This window comes from Propithecus coquereli, unplaced genomic scaffold (genome assembly GCF_000956105.1).
Source record: "Propithecus coquereli isolate 6110/MARCELLA unplaced genomic scaffold, Pcoq_1.0 Scaffold7, whole genome shotgun sequence".
NCBI lineage: Eukaryota > Metazoa > Chordata > Mammalia > Primates > Indriidae > Propithecus > Propithecus coquereli.
This window is the reverse complement of record NW_012153062.1, coordinates 16,757,952-16,780,585: the sequence shown is the minus strand read 5'-3', so window position 1 is coordinate 16,780,585 and position 22,634 is coordinate 16,757,952. Positions and strand designations below refer to the sequence as shown.

The following is a 22,634-nucleotide window of genomic DNA, read 5'->3' as shown; positions in this document are numbered from 1 at the left end:
CAATCGAAAATACCTGAGTTCAAGTTTGAGTCCTGTGGCTTATTGCCTGAGTGTCTTGTATGACTTATTTAACCTTTCTGTGCTTCATTTTCCCCTATTTGTAAAATGGAAAAATAATAGCACCCACTTTTCAGGGTTGCTGTGAGGACTGAGTTAATACATATAAAACACTCAGTGCTGTCTCCCGTTCAACAGTGGCCTAGAGCATCGTATTCTTACATTCACTGTCCAAAAGGTTGCAGCCTCTATTTTTCAAATAGAGACTAAACACATAGTTTGGCACATATGTTTTAGGAATTAATACATGTTTTTGGATTGAATAGAATTAATGAGAACAAGAAAGTTATCAAAATACATTCCTAAAACTTCAGAAACTTATTATTGTTCAAATCAAGATAAGTGTTAGATCAATGCCTTGTCAATGAAGGTGACAGTGGTAAAGAAGGAAGAGGAAGAGGAAGAGGAGGAGGAGGAGGAGGAGGAGGAGGAGGACAAAACATTGGTCATTCAGGAGTCAGAGTAAAAGTTAAAGTCTTCACCATGGCCTGCAAGTTCCTAAGTGGTCCACACCAGCACCCCATCCCCCAGAGGGGTTCTTCTCTGACCTATCTCCCTTCACCCCCTGGGCTGCCTCTGTTCCAGCCATGTTAGCCTTCTTGCTACTCCTTGAATGTACCAGATACACTCGTGCCTTAGGGATTTCAGCGAAGCTGTTCTCTCTGCCTCAAACGCTTTTCCTTCAGATGTTTGTTGGGATAATTTCCTTACCTCCTTCAGTCATTGCTCACATGTCACGTTTCCACTAAGACCTCCCGAGGCCCCCTCTGTGATACCAACTGCCCTCCCCTCACCCTGTCTCCACTTGGGCTCTCAACTGCCCTTATTCTGCTCTACTTTTTCTTTTATAGTTGGCTGATCTCACTTTCTGAGGCATCATATATTCATTATGTTGATTATTTATCCTCTCTCTCCCTTCAGCCAAGTGGCCCTCCCGCACTAGAATGTAAGCCTCGAGAGGGTGGGGCTTTTGTTGATTCGGTTCACTGATAATATAAATCCCAGACCTAGAACAGTTCCTGACCCATAATAAGTGCTCAATAAATATTATTTGTAAGACTTCTCCCTTTTTTTAAATGTCCTTTTCTTTCTTGCAATTTTTTATTCTTTCTGTTTAAATCCGATAAAAATTTTCATTTTGCACTGATATCACTTTGGTTGTAGGATTTTCGTGAAACAATTGACACTCTCTATCCTGGCCTAGATTTAATAGGAGCAAAGAACAGACAGAGCTTAGAAGAGCAAGATTTTGCTTTGTTTTGTGTTGTTATGCTCGGCCCAAACTTCATGCTTTTTTGGGCATTCCACAGATTAAAAAGTTGGCATCATTTATATAAAAACACCCCTGATTCAAATCTTTCTTGAAGAGGCTCACCAAATCAACATTCACAATCATCAATATATATTTCTGGTTGCAAAGAAAAGGACAATTTTTTAAATAGAAGATAGGAATTATATGAGTAGAGAAGAAAAACCAAATTGTGCAAAAAGAGGCCCTTTAGGAGGGCAGTGCGTTGTTAAAATATTAAAAATTTTTTGAGGCTCTTAGGTAGCTAAGAAAGATAATTCAATTAACAATACCAGTGATTTTGTTCCATATATTAAATGACAAATGTGTATATAAATCCACACCACTCACACACATTTTCATTTAAAGGAATACCAGGAAAAAATTACACCCCGACTGTATATATTTAATGTATTAAATAACAAAGATTGAAAAATTAACTTTTTTCCAATGTAAACCTTTCTCTATATTTTCACCTAAATTTTTCTTATGCCCAATAAATGTAAATAAATTCTATTTGTTTCCATTAGCTCAAAATATTAAATTACACAGTCTTAGTTGGAAATATCATTTATATAGAGCTTTTGTTTGTTTGCAGCTATTTCCCAGTAGATATTTCTATTACTTGTGATTTCGGCAAATTTAATTTTTTTTTTTGCAAATTTTATGAATGTTTCAGTTTTTTTTAAGTTGATATCGGTATCAATTTAAACATAGGAAATGTTTTTTCATATTTACTGTCTAATAGAGAATTGCTTTTTTTGTTTTAGTTTGATTGTTGTTTAATTTCTAAATCCAAGGGGTTAATGTATAGAACCTTAAAGATTATTAGAGAAAAATTAATATGTTCATTAATATTATTATTATATTTCATACAAATCCATAATCTTGGAAAGCATTTCATTCCTTCCTTCATTCATTTATTCATTTGCCCATTCAATCATATTTCTATATTCCTTTACTACTAAATTAAAGATTGACTTTTTGACTTTGATTTGCAAAAGCTTATTGCTAGGTGAATGCCATATTGTGCCTGATGCTGTGATACGCTGTATTTAGCTGTCAATATCTATAAACATTTCTCAATATGACCTGTGAATGTTAGACTGTTTACAGTATTTCCTGCAATTATCTCTTCAGAAATGTGACAGGGAAAATGGGCTCGTGTCACCTACAGGATTTGAGAAACATCTAGTGAAAATCATTGTAACTTGGCTTTTATTTTTAGGCAGTTATTATCATGCACTTGTATTATTGTCATGTCTCACAAAACATTTTAGGATGTTTGTTATTGCTGTTCCTTGATATCCTTCAGGTCACTATTATTTCCATTTTTAATGGGAGTTCTTTGATTACTTAGGGAATAGGACAATATCATTTGGGGTTAATTACCAACCTCCTTTGTTGGAAAGTATTATGCAAAAGAGGAAGAAAGAGAAGAGATAAAAGAGAAGCCCAAGGAATAGAGAACATAAAACTGACTTGTTTTGTTCACCTTATTAATATGACAGGCCTGATGTAGATGGCATTGTTTTGTATATTCTTTGGTGAATTATAAGGTAGACAGAAATATAACAGAATTTTACAGCTAAAAGTTCATCCTTTTTTTTTTCAGTGAGGAAAGCAAGACCTAAAGAGAAAATAATATTCAAGTCTCCTAACTTGCATGCTAACATTTCCTCTATTTCTCCTAATAAGTCTCCATCCTGCCTATGAGATGCTTAACATCTTGCAAAGATATAAGTACCAAATTTCCTCTCCCTGAACAAACACGTATTATATTTGAATATGCATCCCAAACACACATTGTTATAATAGCTAATACTTTCTAAGTGCCTACTAAGTGCTAAACGTTTTGTTTTATTCTCATCAACTCATTAAAAAAAGCAAACACCTAAGAGGTAGGTTTGTATAGGTACATTCTTTTACAGATGAGAAAATGGAGGATCAAAGAGATTAAAAAAGTAACTTTCCAATTGTCTTAGAGCTAGTAAATGGCAAACCCAGACACAACTCAGATGTTTCTAGCCCCAAAGTGATGATTTTAGCCACTGTGCAGTTTTCATAGTCACTGACATCAAATCCTTTTCCAAAATCAAATGGGGATAGTGGAAAGGTCATTGTGTACATAAAGGGTAGGAAAAAGGAATTCTGTTAAAGTCAATGTATTAGTTATACATTGCTGTGTAACAAATTATCCCCGCCCAAAACACTTAATGACTTAAGGCAACAACCATACTATCTCACAGTGTCTGTGGGTCAGGAATGGAGCACAGTTTAACTGGGCTCTCTAGATGAGGTCTCTGACAAGGCTGCCATGAAGATGACCACAAGAGTCGCAGTCATCTCAAGGTTAGACTGGAGGAGGATCCACCTCCAAGTTCACTCAAATAGTGTTAACAGGATTCGGTTTCTCATGGGTTGTCAGAACAAAGGTCTCAGTTCTTGTCATTCGCTGGAGCCTCCTCAGTTCTTGCCACGTGGGCCTCTCCATAGGCCTGCCCAGAGATTGGCAATTGGCTCCATTAGAATGAGTGAGCAAGAAAGCAAGAGACGGTGGACAAGACAGGAGCCAGAGTCTGTTGTAATCTAATTTCAGAAGTGACATCCATCTCTTGCCGTATTCTAGTCATTAGAAAGAAGCAGTCACTAGGTCCAGCCCGTACTCAATGGGAGGGGATTGTACGTGAATACCAAGAGAAGGAGATCACTGGGAGCCATCTTACAGGCTGCCCACCAGAGTCAAGAAAGTGTTCTCAGAGGATGTCGAGGATTAAAGGTGCAGTTAACTCTAGAGTATATGACTGGCTCTAGAAAAATTCCTGAAGTGAATGTCCTTCTAAGTCAGGCAGAGGTTAACATTACTTACAATGCAACATGCTGATCTCCAGCATGGCCTGAGAAATGCTGTTATTCTTTCCAGAAGTCACCTAGACTAAAATTTATTTCTTTCAGAACTAAATTTTCATTTCAACTATCAGAAAAACAAATCGGTGGATGTAAATAACCATTTTTTGTATACTATAGTAGAAAGAAGGTGGGTTCCGGAATCTTCTGACCATATTTAAAGATGCATGTCAGAGATGCCAGCTGTTTGAACACAGGCAACTGAGACTCTTAACCTATCAGAGCCTCAGTTTCCTGACTGTGATTCAGAGGCATACTAGCTCTTTCACAGTGCTACCAGGAAGATTAAATAAGATGATACATATGACAGTATTTTGTTAACTATTAACAGAAAGTCCAACATTATAAATACAAATTTTGTCAGTACTCCCCTAGCTACAGAACAGGATAGATTGTTAAGAACAGCTGCTTAGCATACTATTTAACTATTAATATCTTATTAGAGGAATAAATATCTTTGGAATATGGATGATAAATGGACTGTGTTGTTACAGTATTCAACGCACCATTAGTAGCCACATTTGCTGTTGATTTCCTAAAGAGAAAAAACAAATAGTCCAGGGAAGTTTGTCTCAAAGAGGCATTTACGTTTTTAGAATTTGCTTGCCTTGACCACAATGCAGAGGTTTCAAGGCAATGCACAAGCTTTCTGCAGTGCTCAAACCATCTGGCAGCGTGCACTTCCTTCAGCCGTTTTCTTTCATTCCGCATTGCCCCCAGTTAAAATGTTCCTGTTGTGTGTGTGTGTCTTTGACTTGAGAGAAAACATTTTCCCATATCATGTAAGAACTACATAGAGTTTAGGCCCCTGATGGACCAGAAGAGTACATTAGCCTTTCTTCTTTAGTGGCCCAGATTGAAATCTCATCTGATGTTTTCCCATTAGAAATGAGATGGCAAGATATTTTCTGGAAAGTGATTTAGGTACACTGAAACAATCTATAAGGATCTATTGATTAGAAGTAGACTTGACTCAAACTTGATTTGTGTGCAGTGAAATACCTTGGAAGGTGATGTGATTGACAGGCTGTGTAGAATAGATTTGGGGCTGGGATAGTTAAGATACTGCAGCTCTGCATAGAGATACGTGGGCAGAGTAATCTGTGGAGAACTATAAATGGAGAAAGAAAAATATGGAATTTAGATCTCTGAAAGACTGCATGCTCTATTGTTTTCATTGTATATATGTATATATACATATATATATGTGTATATATATATATACAAACAAAAAGGGATTTTGCCTACAGGCAGTTACAGGAGGAAGGGAATTCCAGGGTATTCTATGAACTTTGAAAATATTCCTAGTCCCACAAATGTTTTGGTTGCCATTAGGTTGTTCCTGATGAGTTTTGGTCAATCACATAGTTTTTAAATAACTTGCCAGCAGATAATAAATGGCATTACCCATCTAACCAGAATCAAACAAAGAAAAAGCTGAATCCAAATGGCCTTTCCATAATTTTGTAATAATACATCACAGTTAAGACTGGAAAAGAGGCCAGGCGCGGTGGCTCACGCCTGTAATCCTAGCACTCTGGGAGGCCGAGGCGGGCAGATTGTTTGAGCTCAGGAGTTCGAGACCAGCCTGAGCAAGAGCGAGACCCCGCCTCTATTAAAATTAGAAAGAAATTAATCGGCCAACTAAAAATATATAGAAAAAATTAGCCGGGCATGGTGGCACATGCCTGTAGTCCCAGCTACTCTGGAGGCTGAGGCAGAAGGATCACTTGAGCCCAGGCGTTTGAGGTTGCTGTGAGCTACGGCTGTTGCTGACACCACGGCACTCACTCTAGCCCCGGGCAAAAAGAGTGAGACTCTGTCTCAAAAAAAAAAAAAAAAAAAGACTAGAAAAGAATAAAATAACAATTTAAGAATTTCACAACTTGAGTAATAAGCATAAAATGTATATTAACATAATAAGTCAAGCTCCATCCAATTTGGAAAATTCAGGAGTCTACTGAAAATTTTGCATGCATTATATTCTAACTTCCTCCCTACTTTATTTGCAACTCCTCACCACAAATTTACCTGTAACTGAAATCATATAAGCAATATTTAAAATCGTATCATTTTAGGTATCTCCAGGTACATTTTGCCAGGGACAAAGCTTCCCTCGGTTCAAGGCAAATATGAATCTTCCCACAGGAGATCCTAAGAAAGAGAGACCAGGAAAGGTTGACTTCTTTGAGTCTAGCTGATGACTCTATTAGGCTAAATGTTATTCTTAAAATATTTTATTTTTTCATACAAATAGGAAATTATGACCTGATAGCATTTTATTTATTCTGAAAACCATTCTTGATACTTCAGTTTGAAGAAATTTCAAACTAAGCATGATGTTAAGGCAAGAAAGAAATTCAGCTATATTAATAAATCATAAATTTGAAACAACTGAATTTTAATTAAATTTCATCTGAGAGGCTCGACTTTTTGTGAACTAGATAAATAAATCTCTTAGTATCTATATATGCAAAGTACTTCAAGGGGCAGACATTCCCTAGTATACTTAACTCTATAGCATTTTAAAATAACCTAGACATTGATTATCAACAATGTGGGAAATAAGAGTGGAATGAGCTAGAAGTTGAGATAATCAATTGTTGTAGAATCAGCTGCTCTTTTTGAAAATCTAATCATAAATTATCTAGTCATTCACTGTCCAATATGGTAGCCACTAGCAGCAACATGTGGCTATTTAAATTTAAATGAAAAATTCAAATTCAAATTTAAATTTAGAAAAGAAATTTAAATGAATTAAAATAAGTAAAATTTAAAATTCAGTACTTCAGTTGCACTAATCACATTTCAAGTGTTCAATAGCCATATATGGCTGGTGGCTACAGTATTGGACAGCACAGGTATAGAACATTTTCATTGTCACAGAAAGTTCTGTTGGGCAGCACTGAATTCTACCTCCCATGTGTGTATTCCTGTGTATGATCTATATCATGGATAGAATCAGGAAAATATGTTAATTAGAAAGAATGTTGATAATTAGAATTTCTCTTCCTCTTTAAGTGTTCATGAACACAAAACAGTTCATGGCCCAAAGTATTCTATTAAACCATGAAAGTTATAACAAAATTAGGGGTGGAAATATTTAGAATTATATATTGGGTTCAATGAAGCACTAAAATATACTTACCAAGTCTCCATTTGTCCTCCGTGTTTGGAATGAAGTTAATGGAAAAAAGCATATTTGTTAAAATACTTTTTACACTAAACCAAACAATATTATGAAAGGAAATTCTTAATGTGTGTAAGGATTAGAATATTACTGAAGCAAACTAGCTGATAGAGTGGAATGGGCTTCACCCTTTTGGGAAAAAAGAGATTTTTCCTCCTGTGATTCCCATAGTTTATTCCTGCAAGACTTAAACTGAATGTGTTTAAATGCTCAGTCATCAATAACAAGGTAAGTCATAGTATTTCTTTGTATTTGAGAACTTGCTATCTGAGGATCTCAAGTAATATATAGCATTTCCCTAAAACATTTCTTTTAAAAAGACAGTTTGTCCAATTTCTCCTAGTTTTTGCTGCTGGTTATATGTTAAGTGAAATACCATGGCTTCATAAAGAAAATCCAGAATTCTGAACCTCAGATTTAACCATTAATATGATTGCTTAAATAGAAGGCAGATTTTTTTCTAAGATAAATGTAGTGCTGTTTTCCACTGTTAAAAAAAATGAAGCAATGGCTTTTCTTCCACATAATGTATTTCTAGAAACAGGATCATTGTCTCTGAACTTTCTTGACCTTAGCCTGTTCTCTTTTGCTAAAGTCATTAAAATTATTAGAACCTCAAGGAGGGTTACAGTGTTACATTCTTTTTCTCTTTTTAACTTACTCTGAATTGAATCAGCCAGCTTTAAATCCTGCACACATCCTATTAATCCCATCTAGCTCTTCTGTCGGTCTGGATGAGTTTCTTCAACAGATTCTCTGAATATGCGTTAAAAAACATAAATCACGGGATTAAACTTGTAGAGAATGATGAAAGCTAAATTCGTGTATATACATGTGGTGAGACAAGTGGACCCTTTTATTATTTAACCTGAATGAAAGCAATAAATTTGAAACAGGTTTAACCGATGATATTGGTAATCCACAACAGATTTTGTAAGTGTTTTTGAATGAACATTGGTTTTGTTCAATAATCCCTTGGATTAAAGAAGGGTTAGATAACTCAAAAAATCTGCAAAGAATCATATTATTTTGCTATTTATCTTTTATTTTTACCAAAAAATGATATGTATAGTTTAGGCTTTAACAAATTAGAACAAAAATTACTTTTGTAATTTCATTTTTTAAAATTTGTGGCTGGGGTTAGACTATGTAGTTTTTACTTATATTCTTGGGTAGCAGCCTGCTCTTCATCCTGTACTGTTAATATGTAGTATTATGTAGTAATAATATATATCTTGGTTTTAGATATGCTGACAATAGCCTCTTAATTATTAATAATTGCTTTAGTGAGCTACCACATTCACTTTAGGTCTTCTAAATTGTATAAACTTTAGGATATAGGATAAAAGTTGTTTTAATTTCTACTATATATTATTAACTTAATTTCCACCCGCTTACACACACACATAGACACAACACACAAAAATCAAAAGTTGGAACAAATTCTTAGATGGGTACTTGAAGTCAGTTCTAATAATAACTAAAGGCAAATAATTGTTAATGTTTATTTAGCAATTACTATATGCCAGGAAGTTTTTTTATTCATTATCTCATTGAATTCTTCACAACAGCCCTGTGAGATAGGGAAGATTGTATCCTCATTTCTTTTTTTTGAGACAGGGTCTCACTGTGTTGCCCAGGCTACAGTGCCCTGGCGTCATCCTAGCTCACAGCAACCTCAAACTCCTGGGCTCAAGCGATCCTATTGTCTCAGCCTCCCGAGTAGCTGGGACTACAGGCATGCGCCACCATGCCCGGCTAACTTTTTCTATATATTGTAGAGATGGGGTCTCGCTCTTGCTCAGGCTGGTTTTGAACTCCTGAGCTCAAACAATCCGCCCGCCTCGGCCTCAGCCTCCCAGAGAGCTAGGATCACAGACGTGAGCCACCGCGCCCAGCCTTGTATCCCCATTTTTGCGGATGAGACAAGCAAGTATCATAATAAAGTAATCTGCCCAAGGTCACAGGTCTACCAAGTGGTAGACCCAGGGTTCAAACACAGTGTCAGAGTCTATACTTTTATATACCATACTAGTTATCTATTGCTGCATAATAAATTACTCTAAAAATTAGTGACTTAAAACAGTAAACATTTATTATCTCATAGGTTCTGTGAGTCAGGAATTGAGGAGTGGCTTAGCTGGGTGGTTCTGGCCCAAGGTCTCTTAGGAGATTGTCATCAAGATATTGGCAGAAGGAGCCAGGCAAGGTGGCAGGCGTCTGTAGTGCCAGCTACTTGGAAGGCTGAGGCAAGAGGATTACTTGAGCCCAGGAGTTTAAGTTCAGACTGGGCAACTTAGCAAGACCCTGTCTTTGAAAAAAAAATGTCAGCAGGAGCATCAGTCCTCTAAAGTCTTGACCAGAGCTTGAAGGTATGCTTCCAAGATGATTTACTCATGTGGGTGCTAGCAGGATACCTCGGTTTCTCCTTGGCTGTTGGCAGAAAGCTCAGTTCTTTGCCCCATGGAACTTTCCAAAGAAATGCTTAAGCATCCTCTCAACGTTTAGTAGCTGATTCTTTCGAAGCAAGACAGAAGTCACATTGTCTTTTACGGCCTACCCTCAGAAGTCACACTCCAAAATTTCTGCAAAATCCTATTGGTTACACAAGTCAGCCCTATTCTGTGTAGGATGAGACTATACAAGGAAATGAATATCAGAAAATTGGGATCATTTGGACCATCTTGGAATCTGGCTATGATATCTACTAAAATATACTACCTTCCAAGAGAAACTCTATGTTCCCAGTATAAAATATATTATTAGAAAAGTTAGACATTCCAGCTTTTTATGTCTGTTTATAGATAATAAACAAAGGAACAGCACTGAAAAGTTACATGCAACTCCAGTTGCTACTGATTCATATCTTTAATATGGAGAATATTACTTTTATTAGATAAAAATTCCTGAAATAATATTTACATCATATTCAAATATAGGAACAAAAGCATATCCAAAGGAAGAACATGAATATTTTCTCAGTTATCAATCATTTTTTTCTCAACCAAATTTCCATTTTGTTCAAGCTCCAGTTACCACGGGTTGTGTAAGCAAGGAGCTGGCACATTACTTCTGTAAAAGTCCATACAGTAAATACTTTAAGCTTTGCAACCATACAGTCCCTGTTGCAACTACCCACTTCTGCCGCTGGAGTGCCAAAGCAGCCAGAGACAATATGTCAGTGAACAGGCATGGCTTTGTTCCAATAAAACTTTATTTACAAAAACATATGGTAGGCCAAATTTAGTAATTTATCATCCATTGGCCAAAACCATTCTTTGGGTGGGCTTTTGAGCAATTACTTTGATTCCCATAACTAAAATTACTTTAAATTTTGTGACACAATTATATTCAGTTGTTTGTACTGGCCCATAAAATATTGTAAAATTTTTGGAAAGTTGGTAGCATTGTCAAGGTAGAAAAGATGAGCCTCTGTAAAAACAGAGCATAATAAATAAGACAAAAAATGTACACATCAAATCATTGCTCTAAAAATATCAAGTCATTCCATACACTGAATTTAGGGGGGATGAAATTTTGATTATTCTTAATTCTGTCTGTATATGAACACTTCATATTTTTGGCTGATCTTGAAATTTTTAGACTTTTATATACTGTGCCCAGCACAGAATAGGCACTCAAAAAAGACTTGTTGAGTGAATTAAAACCCTTACCTCTTAACTCTTCTATACTACTTGCTTTATACTTCCTGGCCTTTACTACCTTTTCTTGTCTCTTCAATAGCTTTCCAGGGCATTTTATGATGTATAAGGTTCACTGTCAGTTTTGCTTTTAAGACATCATCCAACAGTCAGGCCATGGCTCACACCTGTAATGTTAGCACTCTGAGGGGCTGAGATGGGTGGATTGCTTGAGGCAAGGAGTTTGAGAGCAGCCTGAGCAAGAGCGAGACCCTGTCTCTATAAAAAATCCCACCTCATCTGGTCTATATAAAGAAACCTGGGGGTAAGAGGTGTCCCCAGGCTGAGATCATGAAGTTATAATTATTTGTTATGGGCTGAATTGTGTCCTCCCACCAAAATTCAAATTTTGATGTCCTAATCCCCAGTCCCTCAGAATGTGACTGTATTTGGAGATAGGGTCTTTAAAGAGGTAATTAAGTTAAAATGAGGTCGTTAAGGTGGCACGTAATTCAACATGACTGGTGTCCTTATGAGAAGAAAAAATTTGGACACAGACAGGTACAGAGGGAAGACCACGTGAAGAAAAAGAGAAAAGACAGTCATCTACAAGCCAAAGAGAGAGGCCTCAAAAGAAACCAAAGTTGCTGACACCTTGATTTTGAATTTTTAGTTTTCAGGACTGTGAGGAAATAAATTTCTATTGTTTAAGCCAAAAAAAAAAAAAATAGAAAAATTAGCCTGGCATGGTGGCACGTGCCTATAGTCCCAGCTACCTGGGAGGCTGAGGCAGGAGGATCGCTTGAGCCCAGGAGTTTGAGGTTGCAGTGAGCTGTGATGACACCACTGCATTCTAGCCCAGGCAACAGAGCAAGACTCTGTCTCAAAAAGAAGTCATCCAACAAAAAATAAATAGCAGGTAAGGAATAGTTATTGGAAAATAACTGAAGATTTAAAAACATAAAAATGAATTGAAAAATTATAGAATAGAATGAACATTGACTTCAAATAGACCAGCTAACAGGAACAATGAAGCATCAGACAGCAGAGCAATTGGTGAGGAATTTATTGGCCTCTGACAAAACTATTAAGGATCAGTTCCATTTAGTCATTCTCATTTTTACTTCTATTATTTTTACTTTGTGGCCAAGCATTATTTCTTTAAACCCACATCCTAATGTGTTTATATCTATATCTTAAGAGATGTCTGCTACAGTGTTCATTCACTGACTCCCATAAATATTTATTGAGTGCCTACAATGTGCCAAGCAATAGGCAAGTTCTCAGAGATACAATGGAAAACAAAACATGGACCTTGCCCTTAAGGTGCTTAGAGGTTGATGGGAGATACAGAAAAGTAAACAGACATAGTAAAAATGAATAGTATTATAAGATATAAAGCTCATATCCACCTTAATTAACTCTACACTAAACAGATGCATTAAACTTTAATATTATAGGTACCAAAGACAACACCTACTGGTATTTCAGGTATTTCTACTTTTCAAAATAAGATTAAAAACAACAACAAAATCATACCATCACTGGAATACACTGCTTTATAACCGTTCCAGAAAATGCAAATCATTAATAGTGTTTTAAGAGGAAAAAATTTCATAGCCAAATTATTTTATAAAATACTGGTTCAACAAAATTAAACAGGTCTTTTTTTTCCCCCCACTGCAGGAATTTTCAGCACATGTAATATGGTAATAAACATTGTGACCCACTTCCAGGGCAAATATGGTTTGCAGTGTTTTGAAGTGTATTTGATGAGGGCATGCTTTGTAAAGAAAGCATTATATATTAGCTAGTAGGACATAGATGTTTCTTGGAACATAGTTTGAGAAATGCTACCAAATACAATTTCACATGTTTTAATCAAATCATATTCATTATATTCTCAGAGAGCTAATTCCCTAAGTGGAATATTAAATAAATCCTTTTGTTATGCAGAGTATTTTTTGCAAGCCTAATTATTTATCTTTCTTTTTAAAATTTTATTATTACACAATAATGTATAAATAGTTATTTAATTAGATACAGGATCTCACTGTGTTGCCCAGGCTGACCTCAAACTTCTTATCTTTCAAATCCAGAATTTAATTGATTTGTTCTTTTTAAAAGAAGCATTTGCCCATGGTCCCATTAAAGGCTATCAGGTTTTGCTAATCCTCAGCTGATAATGTGACAGCATTCAGGACAGTCCAGATAGGTGGCAGAGGAATCTGTAGTCTCAGCTTGCAGAGGACAGCCAAAAGGTGAGCAGATTAAACTGATGTCCCCAACTTAACTACCTTCTTTTCTTTCCCCCTTCCTTTGACTTTCTTCTCTCCTTATTTCTTAATAATATTGTTTTCCCTTTCCCACTTTATTTTTTTGTTTCTTTTCCCTTTTACTCTCTTTCTTACCTATGACTTAGGTCTGTCTATGACCACCAAAAGTTTAAATTTAACCCTACTGATGGTCATCGCAGCAACATTATTTCAATAGGGTTTCCATGTGGGAACAGAAATAGTGAAGTAGGCAGTTCATTCACAGCAATGGAAGGGATAAAGGAGCTGTCCCCATCAGCACAAGTTGACATCTGGTTTCCCAATTTCCTCGCTACTGGCTCTATTGATACTGGCTCCACTTTGTACAAAGTAGTTTTGGAAGATAAGACCACACAATCTTAGTGCATGTGTGTGGAGAACTTCTTTTTAGACGGGATTTGACTAGTGCGACATTTGCCTCCAAATCAGGCACTTCATTTTGAATCCTTATACTTGAGTTTCTCATATTATAAGGTACTCTCTCCAATCTGATTTTGAAGAATTAAGTGCTGTTTGGAGAAGACGCACAATCTTAAAGGCTCAAACAACAATAGTTTTTCAACTATTAGAGAAGTCTCTAACTGAATTGGTAAAAATGGGAAACAAAGAAAGTTAATGCAGACAGTAACTATTCCAGGGAAGTCTGCTTCATAATTGCGAATATTAGATAACGTTATAAACGTGCTTTTATTCAGATTACTTCAAAATGCAATATCGTAAGTTATTACAAAGTGGGTATCAAACAGACCCCTACAAAATGAATTGTTTTTACAAAGTTATAACCACTTTTAAAAGAAGGCTATGGGAATCCTCTAGGCTTAAGTAGGAAACCCATCCAACATGCAGTGAATACTTAGAGAAGGGGGTGAAGGGTATGAAAATGAAAATGGTTTAAGCTGCAAAAGGAAGGAAAATCAGAGATTGGTGACTGACCAAAGGAAGCACCTGCTTTCCGGAAATTAAAATTGTGTATTAGGCAGCTCTGACTTAATTGCCAAATGGGGTGAAGCACAGCCTCTAATGTAAAAGGGTCCCAAATTATAATTGGGCATCATGGATTAAAATTCAATACCTGAAAATTTCCTCAGAAATAAATAGGCCACTGGGACAGACTGCAGAGCCCAGTACAATATGCTTCCCGCAGCTGACACTGGCAGGTCACTTTATTTGGCACCAAATAAAGTTCCCAAGTGGTCTTTAAGGGCATTCAGCTGCTGAGTGCTTATTTCATTCATCCCTTATTGTGCTGCCAGTAGCAGATCCAAAGAAGTAGCATGAATCAGCTCTGTGGATAAAATTTTCTCAGGCTGCGTGATGGAGATGCAACTGGACTTATTTCGCCGTGTTTTAGTGGGACCTCTGCTAGCAGTGACACCCTGAATAGTAATGGCTTTCACACAATGTCGTTCAACGGGAAATTTGGGGGAAGAAAGGATAAAAATGAACATTAGGACACTTCCAAAATGGATGCCGTTTAGTGAGGGGAAAAAATGAATGAGAAACATTATATATTTTCATCAGTACCAACTAACTTGGAATAGTGTGAAACAAGGCTTGTAGCTCCCTTTTGTGTTCCTCCAGCTACAGAACAGAAGCTAGCACTGGCCCCGAAATTTCCTGCATTAAGCATAAAACTATGGCATTATACTTAGCTCTCTTCAGTTACTTCTTTTTAAGGTACCTTAAGGATTAAAAGTCAATCCATTCAATATCTTTAGTTTTATACGTGCTAATTTCAGAACATATCCTCAATACTGCAGAGTGTTTTCTTGTTTCTGTCGATTCCCCAGTAAAATTTTCTAATTATAAAATAATATTTCGTATCTTCCTCCATGCCGATTTAAAAACTGCAGGAGCTATAGTAATTCCACTGAGGTCATGAACTTGTCTGATGAAGTACAGATGAATGTAAAATATTCTTCTAAGCTTAACAGGCCTTATTAATGTGTAGTTCCAGTACACATTTTTTATTTAAATTCATGGCAAGGTTAAAAGGCAGTAGTTTTTATTATTGTTTTGCCTTTGGTTTAGGACAAATTTTGCATGTTATCTACAGCAGAAACAGTCTGCTAATTATTTCATATAAATCACTGTTAGCAGCAGTATCTAATAGTGCTACTAACACTGAATAGTTAAGAGTCTTACATTTCCATTAGAATTAGGAGCAAGGGCTAATTATTTTAGTTAAAGCTGAATTTGATCTAAACGGGAAGCATATTTGGCATTTAGTCTGGAAACCTAGGACTGTTATAAAAGAGCTGCTTGCAAATGCAGAGGTAGAACAATATATACAGATTTTTTTTGTTTCCCAGTTTGGGAAGAAGTTGGTATAGTTACAGTGGGATCATTAATATAAATATAGTAATATAATTAATATAAGATGTTTTCTTCTCGTGTTTATGGCCAAAGTTTGCAGTACAAAATGAATTAAAATACCCAAATAAATTTGCACTAGTATCTAAATGCTTCTATAAATTGAATGTCTTTTAATTTTTTATTATGTAAAATTCCAAATTTATACTAAAGTAAAGAGAATAGTGTAATGAAACCCCACAGACCCACTACCCAACATTAGTGATTATCAACACATTATCTGTCTGCTTTCCTCTATATTTCAATCCCATCCCTCTTCAGACTTCTGCTCTTCGACAGACTAAATGGTGTGGGATTTTGAAATTGGTGGAACTTACTTTATAAACAGTCTCATTCTCGGGGTGAAGCATTTTATTTAGGAGGTCATTTTCTTTCACTCAGGAAAAGAGTGGTGATGTACTCTACTCACAACATGAAGTGATGGACGAGGTGGGTATTTAGTAAAATCATACTTCAAGCACCAGAAATTCAATTTTCTGGATTTTTGTTTTCTAGGTAATTAATATAGTGCTGCTTTTCACCAGGAGACTCTTTAGTCTTCCACTTCTACCACTCCTCTAAACCTCTCAGCCTTTCTTTCTGCTTTCTATTTTCTTTCCCTGTTTATTTTTGCCTCTCTGTAACATATAAATAATAATAGTTCCTGCATCATAGCTTGTTAGATTTTAATGACAGCCTCCAAGGACAGGTGCCAGTTAAATGAAACATATAATTAAAATTTGTGCTATTCAAAAATTGGGTTACTTGGCAATACTCAAATAAGAGGCTACCCCCATTCAGAAAACAGGCATGTAGTACTTATCTGGGTTACTGGGTGTGCAGCAGATTCAATCAAGGCTGGTCTTTGCTAGGTGCCAAAAACGTGATGGAATGTTTTGCTCGCTGCACCAACAATTCAGGTGTTTCTACATGGCATCTGAGTAAGTGTTCTGCAGCTTTGGACTTTCACAACCAGTGTTCTTTTTTATTAACTCAAAAATGTGGGTGAAGGCTATATTTGTTTACCAAGCAATTAATTTAGGTATATGCATATACGTATATCTATATATTAATATGTGCAATTATCATACTTATGCAATAAGTTTTTCTTTAATCTCTGGTACTTCCTCACTAAGAAAAAAAAGGCATGATTTCAGTCTTGGTTCCAGTTTTTGACACTGACATCATCTTGTTGGATACCATGCTTTTCTTTTCAGGTGTGAGTATCATTTTCCTACAAGGAATATGTCTTGAATTATCTGAGCTGGCAGAGGCTCCTAAGAATCCTCCCTGCATTTACTCAAGAGCAAGCTCTCTAACTCCTTTACTGTCCCTATTAACTCTATTCTGGTAACTCTTCAAACTTTCATTGATTTCTCTCTGTATTTGCCATTTGTGGCCTGCACCACACGGCTGAGCGAGAGACACATACCTCTGTTGAGCTGGAAAAATCGTGATCTTTTCATCTGTAGCACTTGTCTCTTGATATCCTGCATGAATTTGTGCTGGGCTCTAGCTCTCTTGGCCACACTAACCACTGGGATGCAGTCCCTTCTTTCATTCCCTTCTACCCTTGAACTCTTAGGTCTTTGTACTCTTGGGTCTTATATCTATATATTATACCCAGTCTTCTGACAAAGGTCTCCTCTGCCTGTACAGTGTCTCTCAGACGATATGACTTTACTGTTAAGTCTTGCCTATGGACTCACTCAGCTCCTTGGTGATACACTGACCAGAAGACACACCTGCCAGACTCAGCTCTGTTGTATACCTGAACTTTGGCGTCTCAGTGATGCCTTTGGCTTGTCTTTCTCCTAAGCTCCAGCCTCTGCAAATCAGCAGTCAGACAAGGACAATACTTTTTCCCAAACCAAGTGTCACTCCCAGCATTATCCTGTTAGGAAATTAGCCCCTGCTCTACCCTTATTTACCCAGTTTCCTGTTTCAAATATTTCCCTTCTCCCATAGTTTCAAGGCACCAGGAAAAAAAAATTTCAAGTTGCTACTATTGAACCAGAAACACCTTTATTTTTAAATTATTTAAATATCCAATCTTTCCTGCCTCACCGTGTGTGGGTTTTGCTCTAACAAATGTGCTATAGAAAAATCTGGATGTGTGTTTTATTTGATTTTCTTTTGAATAAATCTGGATTTTTTTTAAAAAAAAAGGTAAGAAAAGGTGCAAACCATTAGGAAAGCATTCAAGGTAGATTAATTGCTTATCAAGTTTTCATTCTCTCTTCAAATCATACTGAACCACTTGTTTTACATGCACTCCAAAGGCTGGCACTAGCTTTCACTTCAGGAAATAAATGACACAGGGTATTATATTTTAAGGACCATTAAAACCTTGAAATTGCACAGTGACTTAGAAAACAACAAGTTATTTAGCCTGGATAGCTTTGTAATGGTTATACAATGAGGAAATTCATTGTTAAATGACCCTCCCACTCTTACTTCACATATAATGCTTGGCAGGAAGAGGAAGGAAAAAGGAGACTAGTATCCGGGTACACAGGGTGTAATGTAAATGGTATAGGAACATTATGGGTTTGCATACTAAGTGGATCACAGAGAATGTACTAAATAGTCCTAGGGAAATATTGTGCTCATTGACCCATGGCTAGTGATTAGAAATTATTTTTTGCCTGGACAGACAAAGCTAGCTCTTTGTTATTATCGTAATTCCAAACCTCTATAATGTGTTACTGAATTTGTTCTTAACTAAATATTAATATGTTTGAAATAAACAGCAGAAGGTAGTTATAATATTATTAGTGAAATAATTTTAATATAAATAATTTAGGAATTATATTAAGTGGAATTTGAATCTCATGCTTCTGTTGCCTAATTTATCTCCTTTCTAAACTTTTCTTTTATACCTTCATTAGAACATCTGTTCAGGTAATGAAACCTAGTTACCAGATCAAAGGCAGATCATGCCAAATTCTAAAACAAGAATGATAATATGAAAAATTCTTTTGAGCAAAATTTCAAGCCAACAACAACCAATAGACCCCACCTGTTTTTATGATGAAAATCAAACAGCATTTGAGTCTATAAAGAAACAATAATTGCTTAACTAACCAAAGTGATACAGTTCATTATTTTTCTATTGCACGTTTAATATAGTTCCCCCTGAAGCACAAGCATAATTTGTTTTTTTTTTAAAATATGATTTACATATGGCACTTAAAGAAAGAGGTTTTAGAAAATCATAAAGTGTTCTTTCTTGTAAAAGCAATGTCCTTTTTTTCTCGTTAATGCCAAGGATGCTTTTCCCCAAACACTCATTCCCTGCTCAAGACAGTGTAGCTGCTAATGAGGAAAACACGAATAGTACCTCAGTTGAATGTTTTCCTTTGTTTATCTATGGGGAGTTCATTCTGCAATGGGAAGAATCCCTTAGTATCAACGAGTCTGAAAGTGCTCAAATTCTGCCAAGAGGAAAGTTATAAAGCTTTGTTCACCCATGGTTTAAATTAATCTAAAGCAATGTGAAAGGAACTCTATCATCTCAAAGAACATCAACCACATTGCTTCCATTGTCTCTGTTTATAAAATACATTTCATCTTATTTACAGGGTCACCAGTTGGCAATACTAGGAGATGTGTCTCTAAAATGACAAACTCTGATGCTGACACTTGCCACTTATTATAGGTATATGATGTTTTTCAGCCCATTGGGGATTTCCAGAGAAGTTTCAGTTACTGGCAATCAGTCCTTGAAAATACTTCATGCCCAATAATATTATAATAAGCACTTTCAAATGGATTTTAAAAAAGAGAGACAGCATTAATTCAGAATATAAATTAAGAGAATGCGTTTGATGGTGAAAAAATACAAACCTACCCACACATTTTGGTTTCATGTATAAAATATAAACAGCATATGAACTCTCCCTTGTGTCCTCAGAGAGCTCTGCAGATTTTTTTTCCTTCTGAAGGGTGTTCAAAATATGCTATTTTAAACATAATAACCCATAAATAAAATACAGTGTTTGCCAGAATTAATTTTTCACCCGTATACAGGGCCTTTAGACACTGTTCTCAACTCTGATTTTCTCCTGAGATGCAATTTAAGAGCTTTAAAAAAAGTCTTTAAAAGACTTCCTATGAAATATGCAGGGTTTTCTTTAACGTGTGTTTCTATATGGCCAAATTGCTCTGTTGTTATAAATACTGTACGTAAAATTACCAGATTGCCTGGCATTCCATTTTTACAGGGGATACTGAATCGTTAAGCATGGAAAGAATATAATATAACTATTCAAACTGCTTAAAATATTTTGTGACCATAAATTATTATCCAAAAATATTTTTCAAGTAGATAAAAAGAGTTGTCAATTCTGCATAGTGAATGCCTCAGAAGGGGCTCGTTTGTGGTTGAAAACTGAATAAAAGCAGTAAATTAAGACCAGACTTAACCATAGAGAAGCTGTAATCCACTGCAGATTTCCTTGGTGAATGAAGTATTGTTATGTGGATTTATCCTCCTTGCTTGTACAGTTAACTAGTCACATCTGTGACCAAAATGCTGTCTGTGCTCACAGACAAGGTAGTTTCACTAACCCAAAGAAGGTAAGCCCATGCTGATTTACACTGTATGGATAAGTGCAAAATAAACACAACTGTTTCTCCGGCGCTGCCTGTGGAAGGGCAGATATTGAAGCTGAACTATTGCTAAGAGAGGACAGGGGTATCGCAAAATGAGTGGGCACTTGAGAAACTGCCAGTGACACCGGGTGTCCAGATTTCTAACAGGCGCGATGCTAAGGGAGAGAGCCTTGATAAAGCCAAGTGAAATGTGCGTATAAAAAAAGGTCAGGAGCGTCTGGGGTTTCTGAATGCAGTCAGTGCCAAGAGTTGGCTGAAATATGGTATATGTTAAAGGAGCATCACTCACTATAAATATTCAATGTCAAGAATTTAAATAGTTTACAGACATAGAAGCCCTTGATGATTGTGTTATCCGGCATTGTTGATTTTCCTCTGTTGTTTGTCAGCAGCCACCATAATTAATGAATAAGACCCTAGAAGTCTTGACAATGAGTCGGTTTAGTCTTAAGTCTGTGTATTTTTCTTTGTGATTACATGCCAATAAAATAACCGATCTGCTCTTTTGTAAATTAAACTAAAGGAAGCCAAATAGGTCATATCTTTGTTAATATTTTTTTTCTTTTAGAGCTCAATGTTTCCAAAGGACATTAGTTTTGATTTCTCTGATGAAGGCTTGTGGCTGCCCCTCATGCTTTACAAAATATCACCAAGTCAGAGCCGAAAAGAAAACCATAAGTGAGTAATTACCAAACAGTTATTTTTCATTATTGAGGGAAAAATTCTCAGATTTCTCTGTAATTTATTCCAAGACGTTCACTTTGTAAGAGATATGGGAAAAGAGGAGAAAGAGAATACATAAGTGAAAATGCCTTTTTATTCTGTAGAGGGTTGATATTTGAAATTTTTATGACTCCAACACCTTTCTAAAACAGTATTTTATAAATAAGGCAGCTTTGCAAGAAGAAAAGTTGATTCTTGAACAGCAGCAGGTATTTGTACATTAATGTTGCAGTAAAATGTATATAAAGGGTAGACTACTAGCTTATTACAGCATTTGAATGCTTCAAATCAAAAAACCTTTCCTCGGAATTTTTCGAGATTGGAATATCTCTTTTCTTTAAGAGGGAAAATATTTAGGCTAATGAAATCTTTATCAGATTCAGCAGCACTACTAACGTGTAAACTAGGTTATCTCCTCAAGAAAAGACCGCTGGGACTTGAAGTAACGTGGATATCTTTACTAATGTAAAGAGATCCCAGAAAGCATTAGCTCTTCTAAATATGTGCTAGATTTGATTTGATTCCTGAAGAATAAAGTTTGTAATTACCATTTCCACTTAATTAAGGATAACCACGACTTGATTATATTCATCTTTCCAAAGGTGTCTGTTTCTGAGGAAAACCCAATCTTAAAATCTCTAACATTATAAGATCTATATTTTACCAACACTTCTGGAGTTTCAAAAGCTTCTTCTTCCAGTTAGTGGAAAGGGATACCGTGCTGGTTGCATGTAGGTTTAGCTCAAATTGCCAGCAAATATTGTATGTGTGCCTGAGCCTAAAGACAACGTTTTTCTACTAAAATACAGTGTTTAAATCACTCCCACACCCACATCTGTGCCTACACCCACACAAACACACATACACGTACCTCAGAAGTTAAGCAGAGAAAAGTTCAGTACAAACTGTCATTAGCAGTAAATTACTCTTTGGTGCTTTGGAGTTATATTTTCTAAAATGGTTGCAGATTGATCAAAATAACAATTTATTTTTATACTTTTGCATGGCTTTTGCGTGTTATAATAATTTAATAAAGTAGTAAGACTTCCCCTTAAAAGAACAAGTGCTCATTAGCGATGGTAATTCCATGTTGTGTAATACGTTCCTTACGTGTTGTGAAAAGGTTAGGGATTCACTCACCGTAGCGCATCCAAAGTATAGAGGTGAGAGGTGAGATTCTTTGTTGTAAGTGCTGAGAAATAATCATTTAAAGGTCAGTTGCACTCAAAAAAAGGAACATTTGTTTAATAAGTAACTCATTTGGGGATATGCGGCACTTTTAAAGGTTACAGGATAGACCAATTTGCCTGTGATGTCAGCAAGAAGTACTATTAAAGTCATCGGTCCTATTAAAACAATCCTTCGTGAAATTCAGATTGCATGCTTTCTCACATATCCCAGCGCACATCAGAAAAGTGCCTAAACTATTTATAGTGCGGTACCTTAAGTACTCAGCTCCTTTTAAATGCAACAATGGAGTGTTAGGTGGGAAAATATGTTGGCACACACGTGCACACACACACACACACACACACATGCCCCAC

The 22,634-nt window shown here is 36.1% G+C and overlaps 1 long non-coding RNA gene across 1 annotated transcript in view; it reads left to right on the top strand.

The window, feature by feature from the left end:
* The window catches only part of LOC105823809, a 301,330-nt gene extending 280,290 nt beyond the window's left edge, over nucleotides 1-21,040 (top strand). Inside the window, exon 3 of the long non-coding RNA XR_001138167.1 lies at nucleotides 20,936-21,040. This is a non-coding gene — a long non-coding RNA (uncharacterized LOC105823809). The remainder of the gene's footprint in view (nucleotides 1-20,935) is intronic.
* The last annotated feature ends 1,594 nt before the right edge of the window (nucleotides 21,041-22,634 follow it).